The sequence below is a fragment of the Balearica regulorum genome, chromosome 5, assembly GCF_011004875.1.
Source record: "Balearica regulorum gibbericeps isolate bBalReg1 chromosome 5, bBalReg1.pri, whole genome shotgun sequence".
Lineage (NCBI taxonomy): Eukaryota > Metazoa > Chordata > Aves > Gruiformes > Gruidae > Balearica > Balearica regulorum.
In genome coordinates, this window is record NC_046188.1 from 39,428,306 (window position 1) to 39,449,753 (window position 21,448).

A 21,448-nucleotide genomic window follows, 5' to 3' on the forward strand; every position below is an offset into this window, starting at 1 on the left:
AGCTACGTAAGACTATAGGAAGTGCTTAAGTCAACTTCTTGAGGAAACTGGAAATTTTCAGTTGACAACAGCATGTGTGTTGCATGCTATTATATTTTGCAAGCAAAAAGTACTCAGGTGGAGGCTTATGCTTGGGAGTTCTGCATAGTTGCAGCAAGTCCTGTGATGCCACCGAAGAGTGGGCTAGTTGTGAATGCGTGCCATTTTTTGTGAAGGACTTCATGAATTAATAATCAAGAGACAGACTTCTGTATTGGTGGTGGCATTGCAATTTTTATGTTACAGAATATTTTAGTGCAACATTGTTAAGATTAGATAAATGAGTCTATAGCAGCCTTATCAACGAAAGCAGAGACTTAGTAGCACCTGTGCTTCCAGAGTGCAAATGATGTACTTGCTGCTGTATGGCCCCTTTGGTCTTTATTTTTTTTTTCTAGTCACAACAAATCTACAGCAATGTATGATTCTCTTGGCTTTATTTCCATTTCATCTTTTCATTTTTAATTTTCTTGGGGTTTCATTTCTGCACTTAAGCACTATCACTGAATGGGCTAATCAATGTCTTTATCACACCAGTTACAATACTATTTATTCATGCACCTCTTGTATGCCTGGCAGGTGGAGCAGGCAGGTAGGGTGTGTAGCAAGAAAGAGAGGAGATTAACTATGAATCTCTGTGAAAATTCAGTAAGAGAAGGATAAATAAAACCTAAAAATACTGCCATGTGGATTAGAATTTGAGCTGGAAGCCTGGGGGGACTGCCATAGGGACTCTAGGTACTATTGGTAGGGGGAAGTAAAAGAGGACTTTTAGTGGACATGGGAAAAACTTTGGCTCCAATTGAAGTATAATTATATGTGGTAAATCATTCCACAACAAACTATGTGTCTGTTGGAAATTAGTCTTCCTCAGTACTGCTTGTTTAGAGGAGCCAGCAACCATGGCATTGTTGGATCCTCAGCTGTCATTTCTGCTTCTTGTTTATTCCATAGGCTAATGAAGGCTCTCTTTTCAAGCAGGCAATAATGTGACTTGTAAAGATATATGGGATAATAGATTTATTTTTTAAAAGGAGGGGGAAAAAAAAAAGAAGTATTTTTAGAACATCACTATGTAAGAAAAAATAAAATGCAAACCACTGTTAAACTTTTTGGTAGAAGTAGGAAGTCCTATTCTACATTTTTGTATGTTTAAAATCACGGTTCTGTGAAATGCCTTCAGTTGGCCTGTCTTTATGGTGGTTTCATGCTGATTTCACTTTTATTTAAGTTTTGTTTAACTGAATGTTCTAGGAAGAATTCACCTGCATTTACTTTGTAATATATCAAACCTTAATTTCATCCTGTCACCTGCTAAGATATTTGTTCAAATATCTTAAGTTGACACGTAAACAAACAAGTAAGCTGAAAACTTTTTTCATTAATGAAAAAAAAATGTAATATATTTGAAAATACTGTTGTTCTTGGAAAATCATAGAGTACCATGAATTATGGAAGTTTTGAAGATTATAAAAAAGTTAAAAGATATTTTATTGATGCAGAAAAAACATCTTTACTAGTTTTCAATGATTCCAGTTTTCATTTACACGTACCGATTTTTTTAAAGTAGCAGGCCTCTGAACTACGACAGTGGTGATGTGAGTTTTGTGAGATTGTAGGAAAAAAGCTTGAATAACTTCAAAAAAGAATAAAAAATGCAAACACTTTGGGAAGTACTATCAAATATTACTGAAGGTTACATTACCTAGTGTATAGGGGCAATTAGTCGTTTCTCATGAGTTTGGCTTTGTATGTGTAGAAATGGTGATGGGAGAGGGGGATTATATAGGCACCAACCGATCAGAAGTGTCTTTTGTTCTATTGGCTTTGGCGCCTGAGTTTTACCTAGTGCAGAGTGAGCTTCAGTCAGCACTTCAGGTTGTGGAGACATGCTTTCCCAACTTCGCTGTAGACAGCAAAGTGAAGATTTTTTTTTTTTTTTTTAAGTAAATGAAGTTCCAGTGAAATCTCAAAGCTGAGAGGAATTTAAAAAATGAAAATAAAATGATCATCTGTCAGGAGAGACTCATTGGCTGCTATTCAGAACAAAAAACTGTTCAAAATGCTTGTGGCCAGCTAAATGAATAGGAATGTGTTTGGGGTTGGTTTTTTTCCTCTTGTATGAATAATGGAACATGCCTAAATCAAAATTATTTAGCCATGATTGTAGTTGGTTAATGCCCACTTTGTATTTAAAACTTTTCTGAAAGAAAACATGCTTTTTCTCAAAATCAGTTTAATGCTAAAGAAGTTACAAACACAATTATTTTGTGTAGATAAGTTCTTGTGTCTTCAGTTATTTCCCATATAAAACTGATGTCAGGCTTCATTAAAAGTAATGATTTGCTGCTGTGAACATTTAGCTTGTTAAAGTACATGAGGACAGCCCTCCCTAAATGTAGTTCTTGAATAATTTTATCCTTGAGGGACCAGTGCATGGGGTATCCCAAACTGCACACATCTTGTCCAAGATCTTGTCTTGATTACAGCATGTATTTTGATAGGAAGTCAGAAGAACTATAGTCTACGTTAGATTCAGTAATTAAAATAGTAAATACAATTCTGCCAAATGCTTTTATTCGCTATCAAAGTGGTGAACCAAGCAGAGATTTTTGCAGCAAAATTGGCTATCTGAAGAATTAATTGAGCATTTGTATAGTAACAACCTATATTTATATGAAAGTAAAAGTAGTCTAACAACGTAACAGCTTTTCCTGGTTAGTATTTTGATTATGACCTTTTAGAAGTTATTACTTGATCATTTGTTTTAGAGAACACTGCAGCTGGATTGCTGTATTAATTGCTAAGCTATAGCAAATTCCTGTGTTCCCCACAAAGGGCATACGTCAAGCAAATTCTTCTAACATGCTTTTCCCCTGATAGGAGAGAAATCTCTGTTGGTGCCAAGGGTGCCACTTGTGAATGAAAGTGGGTGCTCTGAATAATGAATGCTACTTGTGTAATAATATGTCTCCCGTCTGCGTGAGGTAGTCAGGCATGCCTGCGCTCCCAGGACAGAGCTGTCTCCCAGGAGTGCAACGGAATTCTCAAGTCAATGTTTAACCCCTGAACTTAGGAAGGGGGTTATGTGCTCCCCCTATAAAACAGAGCAGAGAGGAGGTCTGTCTGTAAAGTGGTATTTTTAACGTGCACTGTAGCTGTAACAGTATAGGCTTAATGCTTTTCCCATCTGTCTTTTGCAGAAGGTACCTTTGCGCAAGCTTTCGTCTTTGTTTTCAGTCGGGAGAGGAGAGAAGGCAGCATGCTTTCCAGCTAATTGCATTTTATACTTTACACAGGAACTTCTGTTTCGCGTTGTGCTTCCAGGAGCACTTCAGAGCCGCACTGCAGCTGCTGCTCTCGTGTGGTCACTTCTCACCTCCGGCTCTGTCTTCTCCCCTGAAATACTGCCAGTGGTTAGTTGAGTTGGATAAGAAATGAGCTCAAATTTGTCTTTATAAAGCCATTAATTAAATGCACACTTTAAATCTGGATCAGTTCTTCAATCCGGCTGCCCAGATGGCTGACGGTAGGGGAGAGGGAGCATGTTATTTGGCTGCTGTTTTGGTGGCAATGCTGGCCCGTGCTGGTTTGAAGGGCTCGTGGGGTGGCAGCATACGGGTGCCGTGTTGCCTCCCTGATAGCGACCAATGAAATGCAGTACTGTCATACCCCGGGAAGGTAGAAGAGGGATGCCCACAGATTGCTGTGTCCTGTGGAGTGGTTAATTGGCAGCTGTTAAGCAGGTACAGCATATACTCCTGGGTATTTTGGTTCCAGCGAAGGGAGTTTTGCTGGGCCAAGCAGGATTGCTGGCATGGAAGTCCAGCCAAGATGCTGGAAAACTTAAAGCAGCTCTGAGTTTGTCACTGTTTGGTCAACTTTCAGAGCCTTTGTAGATATAACTTCAAAAAATTAACAAAAAAAAAAAAGGAGAATTTGAAGAAAAACGTGCGTTTTTACTTCATCTCCATTGACTGGAATTTGGGGGTTATGGTTATGCAAGTAAGTGGTGATGATTCTCTTACTCCTTCTGTCAGTGAAATCCTCCGTTTTCCATCCTAGCTGTTGTAAACTTACTGTAGCAATGTCCTGCTCTTTACTTGGGACTGGCGTTTTGTTCTAAACTCTGTAGGAACATGACAGAATAATAGTCTTTTTACGAAAAACGCTATATAGTCATGTGTAGTTAGTTTCCTCTTCCTTTCTCCCAGTTCTTTTCCTTTCCTGCTGTCCTTTCCCTGTGAATCTTGATATATTGTGCTTAGCCCAGACAACAAAGTAATTGTTTACATAAATTACTTGGTACTTATTTATACTTACTTTTTTTTATTTGAAGCAGCAAGAACTATGAGAAATGGCCAAAGGAAGGCTAAGAATGAAAAAAATCACATCAGGTATCAGAAAGCAAAAAAAGGGGTTGATATTTTGTATGTTTAGTAGCAAAGATGCAACCCCAATTTGTCTGATGGCTCTGAGTTGTGTGTATATCTGGCCCTGATAGACATGGCACTGAGGAATTTGTTTTCCCTCCTGGAGAACTCCATTTTGAAAGGACTGTGAATTTGGCTGATTGATGTGTGTTACCATGCATAAGCTTGTCACTGAGGAAGAGAAATATTTAGTTAGGGCACCTCAAACTTTCCCATTTCCAGCAAGCTCTTTAAGGCTGGAATTTACTAGCTACTGGCTTAAAAAGAAAAGGCCAATGGATTATGAGGAAGGAGGAGGGAAACATACCTGCCGTGACAAAACCATGTCACGTGAAGTAGTGCAATACAATAATACAGAATGGATGGAAGATGCAATGGTGTGAATTAATGCATATAAAAAATTACTGGTAAAGCAACATTGCTGTAAGTAAAAGGGCATTGTTCCCCTGACATCTTGAATTTGGCCTTACCTGTGGTGGCAGAGCAGCTACATCTGCCTTTTTTTCCTTGCCATTGTTCACTGCATGGTAATGGAAAATCTGAAGGAGAAGTCACCTTTATGGTGCTCCATGTATAACCTTGCCTGTGCTGTTTGCATTATTATTCAGTTTGTAAAATGAGTACCTCGTGGATGTCTTTGGAGCTAATTAAACGTCGTCCTCCCAGGAACCAATTCTACATAAGCAGAAACAGCAGAAGCATGATACTGTGCTGCATCCCAGAGAGCATGAAACGTTTCCCTAACTGCTGATTCTTCCTTGGCTAACAAGTCATATCCATTTTATCAGTCGCATTTACATGTGAGAGCTCTAAGCAGAAACCTCAGGGCATAGTAGTGCTTAATGTATAATAAATTCTGTTTGCTTTTTTTTAATGGCTAAATGAAATGTGCATTTTAAGCTTTTAACAAGAACCTTTGTAAACATTTTATACAGCTTTGAAACTAATCTTTAGTGTGTTTTTTAAGAGGTCTTGTTAATAAAATGTGTTTTACTAAGGCTGTCACCCACAAATTTAAGGAAAAAAATATGACTGCAGCTGAAAGCTGGTTAACAATATCCTAATGGAGTGGTGTTAAGAAACCAAGAGTATTTTAGCAGTATAGACCTTTGGCAGTTTGGGGAGGTGAAATTAAGTAATCAGTGGTGCTAAATCCGTAAGGTGACTATATGCAGATCAGGACTGAGGTATATTGATGGGGCTCTGAGAGCCTTGTAGTATTTGTGCACCAGTTCCAGCTGTCTGTTTCCTGTTAAGTTAATCAATCAGATGCTTACAACTTTTTATGGCTGTTTAACCTGCAAAGGGCTAATTTTAGCTGCTTTATGATGTACAAGAGGCATGCCACATGTTACTCTTTTTTTTTTCCTCATCTTTACAACAAAATTAGGATAGTATTTGACTGAGCTTTACCTAGTTCCTCAAAACAAATCTTTCAACAAAATGTTACTGAACAAAAAGTAAGGTGTGTTTTCCCTAAAACTGTCCCTTGGCTATTTAGCATTCACCCGTGTCTTGTTTGTCATCAGTCCTCCATTCCGTGTGGTGTTTTTCAGCTGCTAATGTGAATAGACTGGAGAAAACATCTCCCTTGTTCCACATCTATTCCTGTCTTTACCTGCAGAGAAGTGTTAAGATCTATCTCTGTATTTCATGAAGTTTAAAAAAAAATGAATGAAACTGTTTCTCTGTAGGGAAATGGCATTTTCATTTTCTGCTTTTAGGTCGGTGTCATGCTGCTGTAATGATTACTCACTGTTAGCCCTGTAGGCTGCTCTGGTGAAAGTGTGTTTGCAGATCTTTGTAGTGCATCTTAAATAAGCTGGTTGAGAGCATGTTTCAGGTTGGTTGCTTGTTGGTTTTTTGGTTGGTTTCCACCCCCACTCCCCCCCAAAGATACCACATGCTTCATCCACAAGAGTTTTCAGCATTTGAAACTGTAGATAGAATCACAGAATGGTTTGGGTTGGAAGGGACCTTAAAGACCATCTAGTTCCAACCCCCCTGCTGCGGGCAGGGACACCCTCCACTAGCCCAAGTTGCCCAAAGCCTCATCCAGCCTGGTCTTAAACCAGATTTTAGCAAACAAAACGCACTACTTCTATAAAGTGAATAATGTCTGTAATGGATGGCACGTGTTATGTCACGGTGTTAAGGAAATCGATTCCAGCAGATGCTCAGCTGTCTCCTATCCTCCAGCTGCTGCTTCCCTTCTGCTTCACACCCAAATTGCTTGGAAAGTATTTGTGGTAATAGGGAAGGTGGACTTTGGTGTATTTTAGGCATCTTGGACTAAAAAAAAGAATTTGATATTTTTTGCTGGGCTGTATTGCTTTAGAATTGTTTGGTCTAAGTCCATTTTTAAATTAGACGATATTAAAAGAAAACCAATAGTAACAATCAAAAAGTCAATCCATTTCTTTTTGATTTACTATAGAATTTCTTCTGACACATCTTCCTACGGGACAGTCTCTTTTCTAACATGGTTCTTCTGTATCGTAAAAACAACCCACAAAAGCGGTTACTGTCTTCAGGGTTGTGTATAAGCTCCACAAGGAAATGGCACAGAGCATTCAAAAAAGTTTTCTGCAAAATAAAATATCTCCTTTTCTTCTTTTTGCTTTTATCTTGAACACTGTTTTGTTTTTTTTTTAATATCCAATCAGCTATTAGTTTATTACAAAGATGTCTTTAAAAAGAATCAGTGTCCCGATTCTCTGTTACTATTGTTCTCATTGGCAGTCGTGAGGCGTAGTGGAGTAAATAGTTGAATCTCTGAAGATAAGTGGTTTAGTAATAAATTCAGTGATGGCTTTAATGATAATACTGCGAAGGCTGTCTTTTTGCAAGGAGATTCAGTTCAGTAGTACCGGTGTTATAATTTGGTCTTTTCCAGCAGTCATTACGCACAGTAAAATTCACAGCACAGTGGAAAAATGAAAAGTGACAGTTGCTTGTTCCAGCGTAAATGGCATAATAAAAAATTACGATCTGTGCCAGAACTTCTAATTGATCTTTTTATACATAAGTATTAATAATTATCATTAAATACTACCAAAATAAAGGTGAATATGAATGAAATCACTAAGGTTTTTAGTTAAATGCATGGATTTATTTCTCATACCCTTCTCCCTGCAGCACCACTTGTGTAGAAGGCTGAATTTAAAGATGCTTACCAGATTTTTAGGATTCCCCTTTTATTTAAATATATTTATTTATTTTAGAGGTTCTTAAATTGGTTTTGTGCATCTGATTTTTACATTTGGTAAAATCTGCCACCTTTTCCCCTTTTTGGCAATATATTATTCATTACTTTTCATGGAGTTTTTGCCAATACTATGCTGTACTGAAATTGTTGTAGAACTGTTGCTGCACAGTGATATTTGTCTAAGTCCTTCTTCCTGGCCAGAATTTTCTTTTAGGTGTCCAGTGAGCTATGTAGGATTTCTACCTGCATGCAGATAGTTGGTCTATCTTATATATATAAAATCTACCTGGATATATCTGCGTTGATATCTGTGCAGAAACAGAATTTCATAGAGATAATATAAATATCTTGATTTCTTTTCCTGAAGCTTCTTAAATGGACATCTTCAATTATTAGGTTTGTTTCTCACCTGCCCAGTCTTTTCCCAGGAGTTGCAATAAATGTCAGTATCTGGTGTGCAGGAAGGTAGGAAATGAGAAGAATAACGTATAGAGAAGAATTTTTTAAACTGCTTTTACCATACCACGTTCCTTTAATGAACCAGAATTTACAAGTACGTCTGCTCAGATTCGAAGTTGTAGTCAACTAAAAGGAGGTTCTGTAATAGAAGTTTTTGACAGTCTTTATGATAGATGGTGTTGATATCCCAGCTTTTAATGCTGCAGATGTGTCTTTCAGAATACCTTTCATCATAAGTTATCCTTAAAATGGCTTATCCTTATTTAAAATATTGATATGTTCACAACACTGGATGGGCATGCCAACGTTTCACTCTCCTGGAGTTTGATTCCTCCAGTTCAAAAAGTAGACATATTAGAAGTTTTACTTACTTCAGAGAGTTAACTTTCTTGATTAAATGACTTTATGGTTTTTGAGATTCAGAAGCTGAAAATAGCTATGCTTTAACACATCTACCTAATTTTCTCTTCTGCTGTACTAATCACATGTGGAGCTTCACAATTAAACTGAACGTGTCTCACTTGCGGGTTCCCGTTGCCACTCTTGTTCTGATGCATATGGATTTTTTTCAGAGTAGCTCATATTGCATGGAAAAGCCTTGGAATGCAGCTACAGACAGGGTGAAGTATTTTATGCTGGTGTGAAAGTAATGCCATATCTACTAAATAAATACCCGCCCAGCTCATTTATCATTTTCTGCTGTGTCTAGCTATGCTGGCTAGAACAGAGTGGGAATCCCCGGTTAAATTTGCTGCTTTGGATGAAGTTCTGCCCTGTTCTCTGCGTTACCGCGTCAATCTCGTATTTCTTTTACTGTGGCTTTCTGCATTTCTCTTTGAAACCCTCTGCTTGTTTCTCTGCTTTTTGTGCTTCATCTCTTGCTGCTGCTCAGTACTTCTGCAGGGTGTAGAGTTACTCGCCCCGATACATACTCACTCAATGGATTCAGCTGCCCGTTTGGAACATCAGCTGTCTGAACTGATTTGTGCTGACTATTCTGAAAGGGATTATTCTGTGCTATGCTTGTGTCTGTGCACATTTTGAAAATCAGTAAACTAGTGAATGGTATGCTCTGTTATATTTCAAGTGTAAACTGTATAGTTTTTGTTTTGTGCTTAGACTTTTTAAAATGAAGTTAATTCTTCTGTTGATGTAAACTGTTGGTAATTTTGGCATCAGTTAAAAGAAACATTTGTGCTGCTGGAGTTAAAAGCAATTTCTATTCCTGCCTTGCTCTGCTAAACTTGAGCATTATTCTAAAAACATGGATTGTCTTTTTTGAACGTCAAAAATCCTGTAGCTGTCTGTATATACTTGCTTGTTGAAAAAGATGCTGTCAATTACTTGCTCAGCACAGTAATTTGGTCTTCAAATTGTGATATCTACTTGGTGTCTGAAAATGACCTTTTGGGGTCCTATCTGAAACCTGGAGTTCTGCATCCATGTAGAAAGCAGTGGCCTAACATGGGTAAATGGACCTGCACTTGGAGCTTAGATACCTAAGGCATGTAAGCACGCACTGTCAGGGTAAGAGGAGGGGAAGGAGCCACCTGCGTCTCTTCCTCAGCTGGAGTATGCAGTTACCTTCAGCATCGTCACTTCATGCTGCTGCTGTGATTAACAGAACTATGGCCTGCACAGACATACACTTGTACGTACCCAGTCTACAGTGGTACTGTCTCAGCCAGGATGGTAGTAAATCTACCAAACTGTTAAAAAGCTTGAAAATGCATCTTGAGTATACACCATTTTTAGTGGGTTTTTTTTTTCCTGGGTTTCCTTGCATATCATGTAACATCAAGGAAAAAAAGTACTTCAGACTTGAGTACAGAATTGGGTGGAAATGTCTGTACCAAATGTCTGAAGTGCTTAGGAGGAGAAAGAGCCTGTGAAATGTTCTCTGAGCTAATGTCATTGCTCAGGCCTTTTCTTGGTGGGAATTTCTGTATTTTTTTAGGGTTTTCTTAACAACTCACTTGGCTGGTATCTGTTATGATTTTCTTCCACAGTCAGTGAATCTGCTCATTCCTGTCCAAGGCCATATCAATGAAAGTATTCCCAAATCTACCCATTTGATGCAGGAATTCTGTGTGATCTGGGTTGTGGAGTCTTTGACATGTCCAAAAGGGTGTACAGCAGAGTCAGGACCGAGTTTTCTAAACAGTGTTGTTACTGCTCTTAATGTCTCAGAAATGGGAAGAGACTCATTATGAATGTTTTCCCATGCCTCAAATCAGTCCACTTTTTTGTCTCTCCAGTTTCCGGGTCCTCAGAGTTGGTGGTTTGTTCAAGTTGCTGATTTGAACTGGTGTTCCGGTAGATGAGTGCTTCAGAAATTTCCGGGGAACCCTGTGGAGCCATCCGTCGCTGCTCCTCGTTCCCTCCAGGCTGATGGGAGGCATTTGCCCCATCTCCTCCTCTTCCTCAGGACTTTATTTGTGCAGGGTAGGAGCTGTCATAACTTCTCTGATACCTCACAGAATGATAGTGTTGTTGCGCAATGCTGGCTGAAATATCTATCTAACTCTCATTGCTTTCTGCCTGGTCTGAAATTTTTGCTTGAGGACTGCTGGATTAATGAGTCTGGTTTTAATTTAGAAGGATGACTTCAAGTTTGCAGAGGCTCATTGAATCTTCTTTTGTAATCCAAAGAAATTTCCTTTCCCTCAAGTGAATCAGAGGAAATTTCACCTTTCTATCTCCCAAGGATTTCTCTCTCATCTTTTCGATATGCCCTATGCCTACTTGAATCCTACTTTTCTGCCCCAGGGTAGCCAAGTCAGTTATGCAACTATTGCTTTAATAACACAGCACTGGAAGAATCTGTTGTTTGATCTCCTTAAAGCATGTGAGACATTGATGGTCTTGGAAACATATCTTTATTTGATCATCATAAGTAATAAACCTTCCAATAGCTTATGAAGAGAAATTAAATGACATGTCTAGATGAGATTTGTCTGCCACAGGAAATCAGTTTGTTTTGTCATTCAGCAGTGACTTCGGTCTCTGTTTTGAATGTTTGACTTTTCTTGGAGAAGACCCTTCTTATCTATGCTGCTAGCAAAGTAAATCAGTCAGGCTGTTTAGTATGTGTGAATTAAAATACTGTTTTTTCTGATCCCTGGGGAAATTACTAAAGACAATAAAATTGATGAGTTGTTCCACCTTTTACATTTTTGACAGAACGATGACATTGTTGCAGGTTTTTGTATAGCAAATTCAATACTAATATTTGTCTAACAAGTGTGGCTGAACTTTCATGGCTTTTTTCCAGCTTGCCTTGCATTAGGCAATGGACTGCTCTCTTTGAATTCGTATGACAGTATTCTGGCAAATTAAGAAAATTCAGGAGTCACCTGGGAGTTGTGGCTGAAGTGACTCTCCTAGTCTGATGCTGGAGTCCTTTGGGGTTTTACTAAATACTTTTTGTCCTGGACAAAAATCTGTTTATACCTTTGAGTTGTATGCTTTGTTGTTCATTTCATGATCTCTTCAGAGTTGTCTTGGTTTCTTGATCACTTAATGGGATAAAGTAAGATTCACTGAGGTTAGCACTGTTTCAATTTTCAATCCAACTCCAGTGGTTTGGGGAAAGCTATATGGTGTGGGTCAGAGTTTAAGTGGTCTAACCCTCTTTTTGCCAATGGTTGTTGTATTGAGAAGTGACTAACAGTGATGAAACTGTTACATGGCTTTTCTGTTTCGAAAACTGTCTTTGTCATAAATGTTTTGCTGCAGAAAAAAAAATGTTCAGAGTAAAAAGCTCATGTTGGAAAGGGATAGGATTTTTCATATAATCACATTTCAAAGTGATGGGGGGGTAGTAAAATATTTGCATGTAAGGTGGAACTGTGCTGACTGTAAGCAGTCAGGCAGGATGGTCTTTTCCATGATTCAGTGATGGGCAGAAACCATTTCATTGCTTGGTGTCATTTTCTTGATACACTGATTTCTGAGCTGTGAGCCCCAGAGATGGAGAATGTCTGATGCTTTCTGTCCTACAGTTCTGGGTCCAGTCGGTGTTCTGGGAACACATCTAAGCCAAAAGATTGACCTCACAGTTGAAAAACATTTATAAACATATTCATAAACCTTACTTTCAGCACCTCTGCTATTACTCACACCTGAGTCACTATCCTTTTCCTCAAGCATCCCCTTGAAAAATGATTTGCATCATAATGAATGTAAAGTGTGAATGTATTTGTAATCTCGGTGAGTTTAACAAAGTGTCTGTACCCCAGAACTCATAGATTTTTTTGACTGGGATTCGGGTCAGATATTGTTCTGCCACAAAGACACAAGGTTTATGTTTTCACTGTGGTCTCCAGGAAGAGAGGAGGAAAAAGGCAAACTATAGTAGTTTCATCAATGGTCAGGAGAAACTTCCTTTTGATAATACCAAATTGTCGTTAAATGCTGCTTTCAAGGGCCTGAAGAATAAACTCTTCTAAGTAGAAAAACGCTTTGAAAATTCTGAGAATTTTTCATGCTTGTCATCATCAGCCTGGATGGAGCTCTGAAGTACATTGTTGATGTTAGTGAACTTTGACTTCACTGCAGTTTTGTGTATTATGTAAAGTGAGACTTTAGATTAGCCTTCTATTAATAGTTGTCTCTATTCTCATGTTTCAAGGTTATACTTGTCATTAGCATTTTTCTGTCTGTGCTCCAGTTGCTGAAGTATCTTAAGGGTCACAGTTAGGGATGCTGTCTTACCTTTTTTCATTGTTTAAATACGCTTTCTATGGCATACTTTATCTACAGTGCACGACATCATACTAAGTGTTTTGCAAAAAGTTGACTGAAACTGTACCTAGAGTGATGGCTCTACAGTCAGGTCATTGAGTGATAGCACAAAATGTGTAAGTTGCAAATACGTTGTAAGCTTACTAAAATCCTGGGTACGTTGGATAACAGTACATGCTGCAAAAGTTAAAGATAATAGCTACCATCCCGCCCCCATCCCTGATGAATTACGAACTGGCAATATAAAGCACGTGTTAGGTACTAGGTTAAGTAGTTAAAACAGCACTTGGTAGACAGTACAAAGGATTTACCTATCACATTTTTGTCAAGGGTAGTAACATTGCTTTTTACAGTGAAGTTTATTTGAGAGTCCCCACTGTAAGTGCTTGATTGTAGTCCCTTAAGTGTTTCAACTGACTTCACATATGATCCAGCAAGTTCCAAGAAGGAACCTCAGGGCTTTGTTGTTTGGTTTTTTTAAAGTTTAAAAAAATGTATGTGCTCCTCTTTGAACCTAGAGGATAGTTGTTTATAATCTGAAGTAGGAACTTAAAATAAAATTGTTTGTATTTACCCAGAGATACTCTTCAGAGTTGAAACAGTATAATCGCAGATGCAGTCTCCACAGATTCTCTGATTCCTGCTATTGACCATACTATTAACCCGATTTCCCTTCTTCAGGAAAATTGAACAACTTTCCTCATATGCAGACAGTCAAATATGTGTATTAATAATTCTATAACAAAAAACTTTCTGAAAGTTGCTTTAGAGATACTAAACTTAATACTGAAGACTTCTATTTCCAAAAAAGGGACACCTCCCTCAACCCTCTTAAACTCTCAGAATTATTCTGGGTTGGCTAAAGAGAATATTTGAGTCTATGGTTGTTGCTTAAAACCAAAAATTCCTGTCACCATCCGTAAGCTGTTGATAAATACATACCTTCAAACAAATCTCCTTGACACTTCATCTCAGTTCTTGCAAAAGACTCTTGCTTTCCTTTGTATTCTGTTCATTAGGTTTTCTGTTTTCTTGGGTATCAGTTATCCTGATAACTTCACCAAAACTTTTGGAAGCAGGGACACAGAGGATGGGAAGGGAGGCCTTGGCTTGTCCCTCTCTTTGGTGTAGTATTCTTTAAGAGAACAGTTTTGCCCACTTTTAGCCATTCTGCCGTTTCCCAGCTGTGGGCTCCAGAGGATTTGCACAAACTGATCCCTTGTGAGCCTCTTTAGAGTACACCTGGATTTGAGTATTTAATGGTCTCATGGAACAGCTGATTTGAGCAGCCACCCTCCTCGTAGAGGAATCAAATTTTTCTTCAGCTTCATGCTTCAGTATCTCCATCAGCATTTCAAAATGTTTACCTATATCTCGGGGGGGATGTGATGCTTAGAGCAATACTGTACTGTGTTTGTTTGAATCTACAATGGAGAAAATACATATATACAGAACTTACAGGAGAATTTGCAGTGGGATTTTTTTCCCCTTTTGGTCTTGCTTCTTCAGAGATCTTTAGTTACCATAACAACACAAGGTAATGGTTAAATGCATGCTGAGGGCTTTTTTTAAGTTTCTTTTGCTGCTCATGTTTGAAAGTGTATTATATGTAGAATGAAACCTCCTCAATCACTCAGAAGCAATATGATAATTCTGTTAATGGCTTTTATTCTGAAACTAAAATATTGATTTGATAAACATGGTGAAATATTTAGGAATGGCACCTTGGTTTTTTTTAATACTTTGAAGCAAACTTGTGGTGTAGTACTTATTAATGTGTAAATCTGGATTGAGACTAAAAAAGGATGTACAAAATATATCGTTGTCAGTCTTTCTAAAAAGTAAAGTCTGAAACCATCTGAGATGTTAGTAGGGCTTACACAAGCGTGGCATTGTGATAAGTTGCAACTTGAATACTTACCTCCCTGCCCTCTTTCCAGCCGGTAGCTGTCTGTGCCTTTTAGTGTGTTAGGAAATGCTCGTGTTTGTATGCTGAACTCTCTCTTTGGCACCGGCATGTGAAGGTGAGGGGGGCACAGCTGGTTACCCGACTTAACAGTAGTTAGAGCAATCTACCATGTAGCTGAACGGAGCAGAATGTGACGGTAGGAAATACGTCTGTTCTTTGTGCGACTTCATAGTGGGTAGAGTGCTACATTGGCTTAACTTCAAACTTCCAGAAAGGACATAGCTATTGAGAATTCAAGCCAAAATCCTAAGTTCTGAAAGAAAGCAAATGTTGTGCTTCCATTTTTGCCGGGTGCTGGAGCTGAGGAGCTGACATTTCAGCAGCAGAATGATGTCTTCGTAGAGATGATGAGTACAGGCTGAGTCATGTAATCTTCAGCTTCAAAAATTAATCTGCTGTACATAAAGTTTTTCATTGCTGCCAGCCCACTCTGAAAACTTAGTTATGCCATGTTTGCCAGTGTAGTTGCAACAGTTTTGGCTGGCTTTTCTGGTTTTGTTTGGGGTTTGTTTTTCTTTTTATGAAAGAGAAAAATGTACATAATTTTTCTAGCAACTTGCCAACAAATTGCATCTAAGCAGCCACAGCGTTGCTTTTTCTCTGAGTTACTATGCCAGTTCCTTATGAAATTTAGGCTTTTCGTCCTAGCAAGCTTGGTTGATAGCTAAGTCCAGCTCATCAAAGTCCGCATGAACGTTTTCTGGGTCAGTTACAGTCACTTTGAGGTTAAACAGTAATGTGGATTTTTTTCTTTTCATTCTGGGATTATTTTTTTCCTAGTATTTTAAGGAAATACATTTTATTCAACATTCATATTTCACTACAGGACAGTAAGATAAAGTGGAGTCAAGTTTTGATTTTTGCCTGAAATAAGGTATACCCGTGTACTGGATCATCAATTTGGGAAGTGGAAAACTTGTTTCTCTGAGCCTCATCCTTTGAGACATAATACTTATTGGTCAGCTGTTTCTGAAGTGGATTAGGTAGTATCTTTGTACATTAGGGTCTGTTAGGGGAACAGTTAGAGCATGATGTTGGATGTATCAAATACTCTTGAAATCTGGCTGGCTGAGGGAAACGAGAAAATAATTCAGTGGTTCAAGATTTGGAATCTCCCGTGTAGGAGGTTGCTTGTTGCATTTCCATCACAGTTGGAACGAAACAAATACAGAAAAAAAAACCCCAATTTGGAAGACATGCTATCAATAGGGATCAAGATACAAGCTTGCTTTTAAATTCTTTTAGCCCTGTTGGCATTTTGGGTTATTTCCAATTTCATTTTCTATAGTGATTCTGTTTTCATCTCAGGTTATTTAGCTGTCTTAAATTTCTGATGGTTCCATGTGGTGGTGGTACCATATATGAATTTCCCGACACTGCCTCTGTGCTTGGGCAGTGTTTCCAAATTCTTGCTGGCTAGCCTCTGCCTGCTTCCACCTCCTCCTGTGCTGTTTTGTTTTGCCCTGGAGCTCAGTCAGGACTTTTCTATTTAGAATCACAGAATCATTTAGGTTGGAAAAGATCTTTAAGACTGAGTCCAACCATAAACCTAACGCTGCCAAGTGCCACTGGACCATGTCCCAGAGTGCCACAGTACCACATCTACACATCTTTTAAATGTCTTTGGGGATGGTCTCTCTGTTTCCTATGGGGTCCTGCCTACTAGTTCCCCGAGTAAGCTGAAGTCACCTCTTCCGAAGTCTAGGATCCTCTGCTCTACTACTCTTCGTCCTCGCTCCCCCCAGGCTCTTAACCACCTCTCTTTGTGGTCACTGCAGCCAAGGCTGCCATTGAGCATCACATCCCCAGCCAGACTGTCCTGGTTTGTGAACAGCAGATCCAGCTGTGCATCAACCCTGGCTGGCCTGTCCAGTACCTGCATCAAAAGCTTAGCCCAGTTGCTCTGTAATTTTGGAATCAAGTTTGAAATAAAAGCATTCTTCCACGGTGTTAGATATGAAAATGAATGTCAGTTGATTAAAAGAAAATGTGATACCGTGTACAAAAGTGAATATAAATTGGTATATTCTGTAGCCATTTGCTTTTCTGTGTAGAATAGAAATTGGGGACACCTCTTGGATGGTGGTAAATACAATAAAGGGAGTTTCTTTGCATGTATCATCAGTATTTTAGGAGGCAGAAGCAGAGGCAGATTATCTGGAATCAATAAAAGCTTTAGAATCAACAAATTATTTTTCATGTGTGCTAAATAATCATGTGGGAGACATTCATTGTGAACAAGCTGGTAATATTTTTCTCCACACAATTCTGAAAAGAAATTTCTGTGGTAACAGTGGCATTTGCCAATTCGGTCTCAAATTACTTCTTCCACTCTGCTAAAATGTAGTTTGTCCCAGTAGGGATTACACAGTTACTCTATAGAGAATTTTTTTTATAGAGAGATGAATGTTAGTCTTGCAGGCCATTTAAGTCATGTTTTTCTGTTGTTCTGGTGGGTTCCTTTTTTATAATCTCTGTCTTTTTAATAGAAAGGATTTGAAGAGGAAAATCTTGAAACATAACATCTTTAAAACTTGATTATTTTACCTCTTCAGTTAACCACAGCATTTATACAAGAATCGTGCATAATGTGGCTCACATTTTCCACTCAGCGATGTTTTAATGGAGGCTGGAGAGATCAATAAATGGCTCACTGCCAGGAGGTGTTAGCATCATACTGATGCAGTTTATTTTGCGGTTTTTGCCTAAGTGTAAATGCTGAGGTATAACTAAATAACCTGATGGTTTCTGTGGGATTGAAACCTAGATAGGTAAAATATCCTTATCACGTGATACTTTCTTCTTTCAATTGAAGCTTGCCCATAACGTAAAATCCTCTCTCTATAATGCATTAATGTTAAATATTAATTATCTTGTTTCTGATAACTTTTTTGAAGAGTTTTCTATTTAATAAATATTTATATTGGAGACACAGTTAAAAATATTTGCTAGCTATGAGACTAACTAAAAGACACTAGAGAAAATGTGACTTGAAAGTGATGGATATTTTTCCCAAGCAATGGTTATTAAATCAAAATGTTGGGCATAACACCTCAAGGCTGGTAGGGGAAGAACTGTGAGATGCTGTAGTACCACTCACTTCACCTCCAGCAGGTGATGTATAGGGTAATGTGTGGCAGAAGTGAGCTTGAGTTAAGAGGCAGCTTTTGGGCAGCAATTCTTTTGCCTCTTAACTACCGACAAACGTCCTTTCTCTTCTTACGGAGTGGCCTGTATTTTCTTCAGGTCTTCTGTCTGATCTCTCCTTCTGACAACATCACCTATGATCTGGTGGTGTTCCAGTTGTATAGGAGGATGTATTTATTGCCAGTGGTCTCATTCATGTTGTCTCTTTTTCTTTTTAAAATGTAAGTTTTTCATACAGGTGAGTAACAAATGAAGTTTTGGCTATTTTTATCTTCCTAGGTAGACAGAAATTTCCTTGTTGTCATCTTTGAAGGGGAAATCCAGACCTGTAGTTCTTGGTGTCTTTTCTTAATCCTAACCACTCTCTTTTAAGAGCAACTGTAATTAATGTAAAGTGTTTCTTCTGTGTGACATTGGTTGGCTATCTTGTAGATTTGAAGTATGGAGTTCATTTGGCTTGTGTCCATAAAACAAGCTCAAGGTTGTTTGTGGGTTTTGGGTGGGTTGGTTTTTTGTATGCGGTATCTGACTCATCACATGAAGCCTTTTTTTCTGTATTTGAGAAAAGATGAGAGTGTTGCAACTGTTAATTTCGATCCTTAATATTTAACATAAGGCAAACCTTAAAATCTGTATAATTTTGTTCATCTTAAAGTTAGACTTTTTCTTACAGAACTAGTTAAGTACACTGTTTTTTAAAATACTTTCTCTTATATATTGGCTGCTTTTATGGTCTGTTAGTTACTTAAAGACTATTCAGCTTTAATTTATAATTGGTAAGAACAACTCTTTTGGAAGACTGATATCGTCTTAGTTACTTGCATCCTACATAGAAGCTATTGAGTGATGTTTTTGACATCCATATTGTATATCATATTCAGAAAAATTTTAAAAGGTATTTTTTGCTATTTTCCCCATCCTTTCCTCCCATCCTGACTCGGTAGGTCTTGCTCTGCTTGCTAAAGGCAAGATTAACATACTGGGGAAAATTTCATGAATTGCTGGTACACTTGGTGTGTGGGCGGGTATGTTCTGCTTTGTCATCTCATGTTTCTTGACAACTTCAGCTTTTAGCAGCTGCTGTACACACAGATTTGACGTTGGTACTGAATTATTGCCCACTTCGTAAGTATGAACATTATTACTGCATGCTAAGATGCAGACTGTAGAAAATAATAAAATGAACAAAAAGTAATATTGCGTGCTGCCATTTGAACCAGGCACCCAAATCTCTAGATATAAGATGAAATCCTTTGAAGTGAAGTCCGGACATCAGCACACCACAAGGTTGATTAATATCGACTTCTGTCAGATATCGTATCTCTCAGGCAGCTTGCTGTAGATGCTAATCTCTGTTTTATTTTTAGCAAACCATTAGTCTCTCACAGGGGAGTGTGGGAGTAATTGTCAAAGCTGGTGAAGGACTGCTATTAAACCGAATTGCTGTAGCAGGTGTTGGGTGGGATCTCCTTCACTCTTATCAATTAGCAACTAGTGGCTTCACATTTTAAAGACATGTGAAAAGCAGCCCTGTCATGCATAGATTTTTCTAGCCTTCCTCTCAGCATTTTTAGATTGGGTCTTTTGACCAGTATTCCTTTCGAAGTTTCTGTTCTTTGTCAACATACAAGAACTTGTACTGTGTAAATCCTTTCCTTAGCCTTTTGGTTCATTTTTTTTTTTTTTGGAGGGGATCTTTTGTAGGGCACTGCATTTAGCCTGGGTTTGGTAAGGAAGTGAGGCTTTTGTGACCTGCCTTGCCCATCCATCAATCCTTTTCTTTTACCCCTCCTCCCTCACTCCAAAAGGGAAAAAAAAAAAATCTGCCAACATTTTGAGCTGTAACGGGCTGCTGATTTCCATTGGTGACAGAGGTGTAAAGCTTTCAGGATAGAGTAAATTGTTGTGAAAACTGGTGGTTAAGTAAAGGAGACAAGTCCAAACATTGACTGAGAAACAGCTAGGTAAAATCTAGACCATACCTGTTCTGGATGGCCACAGACGCTGCTGCCCCCTCACTTTGCCAAGCAATGTGCGTCTGCTGGCTTGGTTGTAGCTGTGGTGTTTCATGGTATGGAAAGGGTATATGGCTGTATGAACTGAGGAGAGGAGGGCGTTAGGACTGTACAAATCAATGGGGCCTGATTTGTACAGTCCATCGGTAATGTGAGTCCGGTCTGCGGAGGGGGGAGGCGGTGGGTTCGTTTCTTTCCATCCTGCACGTTCTCTTCATACCAATGCTTGCTTTGTCCATCTTCTTCAGTCTCCTTTGCTCTTCTGAAGCCAGTGGTGTTTGAGGAGTTCGTTGCTTCAATATCTTGAAAGTTGGAGCCTACAGCTTTGTTAAAACAAAAACATACAACCACAGTTAAAACAAAGCTGTGGTTGCATAGAAATTCAGTTATGTCTGATTTAGCAAGGTTGGAGTCCAATTTAAAAAAAAAAAAAAAGGAAACATAAAGCCCACTGAGTTTAAGAAAGGCAAAATAGGAGAGGAAAAGATTGTACAAAGGAGAACTCAGGCTCCTTGCTTTGAGTTTACCTACTCCTAGTCCTGCATTTTACCCAAGCTGTTCCTCCTTTTGTGAGTACTGCAATCATGACCAATTACATTTGACAGGAGACTTTTGTAACTTTTATTGATTCCTTTATTCCTACCTCTCTGAAAAGGTTGTAACACACATGTGGATATTCAGGAAGCTGATGACAGCACAAGACAACAACTCAAAATAAACACAGTTCCCAGCAGGGGAACTCTTAATCAAGCACTAACTCGAGAAATCTTCTGCAGAGTGATGATCCAGCTCTTTTTGGCTATGGTATCCAAGCTAATTAGGATTAATGCTCTCCTCCAGATCATAACTGCCTCAACTTCTGTAAATGAAAAGCAGCTGTTAAAGCACCATAAACATTTGTTAAATAATTGGCCTGAGGACCCAGGTCCAGGACCTTATGAATTATGAAATTCTGCAAGTTTTCACTTTGTAAGGAATCGTAGAAACAGAATTTACTTTGGAAAAATCTGGAAGTGTAGGTAACGTTAGTACTTTTTCTTTTTTTTCTGTCTGGTTGTCAGAGCTATGAGTGTCAGATAAAGATGTGGTTGATAAAGCTGTTACCGTGTTGTAAACTTGGATGTTAATTGGATGGCTGGCACAAGTTCTGTGCCTTACTGAGATTTCACACGTGAAAGTTTTGAGTAGGGTTTTTAACAGTGCACAGGACTTGTGCTTCAATCTCCTGAATCTCTGTAGCAAATTCTCTCTGTTACTAAACCAGGGCAAATAATATACTTCTGCAAAAGGCAGAGAAAAAAAAATAAAATTTCATGCTGTTCTCCATTTTCAGTGGGATTTTTCCCTCTTACTCTCAGTTCTTCATTCAAGTAGCCATAAATGTTTGAAATACCACTGCTTTTTAAGAACTTTCTTGTCTCCTGCCACTGAA

The 21,448-nt window shown here is 38.5% G+C and overlaps 1 protein-coding gene across 19 annotated transcripts in view; it reads left to right on the plus strand.

The window, feature by feature from the left end:
• The window catches only part of SIPA1L1 (signal induced proliferation associated 1 like 1), a 220,056-nt gene that overhangs the window by 101,352 nt on the left and 97,256 nt on the right, over window positions 1–21,448 (plus strand). The window contains exon 1 of one of the 19 annotated variants that reach the window (XM_075754291.1): window positions 8,695–8,759. The exons of 17 other annotated variants lie outside the window; for them this stretch is intronic. The gene's annotated coding sequence lies outside the window, so the exon portion shown is untranslated. Of the gene's footprint in view, window positions 1–8,694; window positions 8,760–10,397; window positions 10,585–21,448 lie in introns of those variants that run through there. One more of the 19 variants, XM_075754284.1, reaches the window with a different exon arrangement.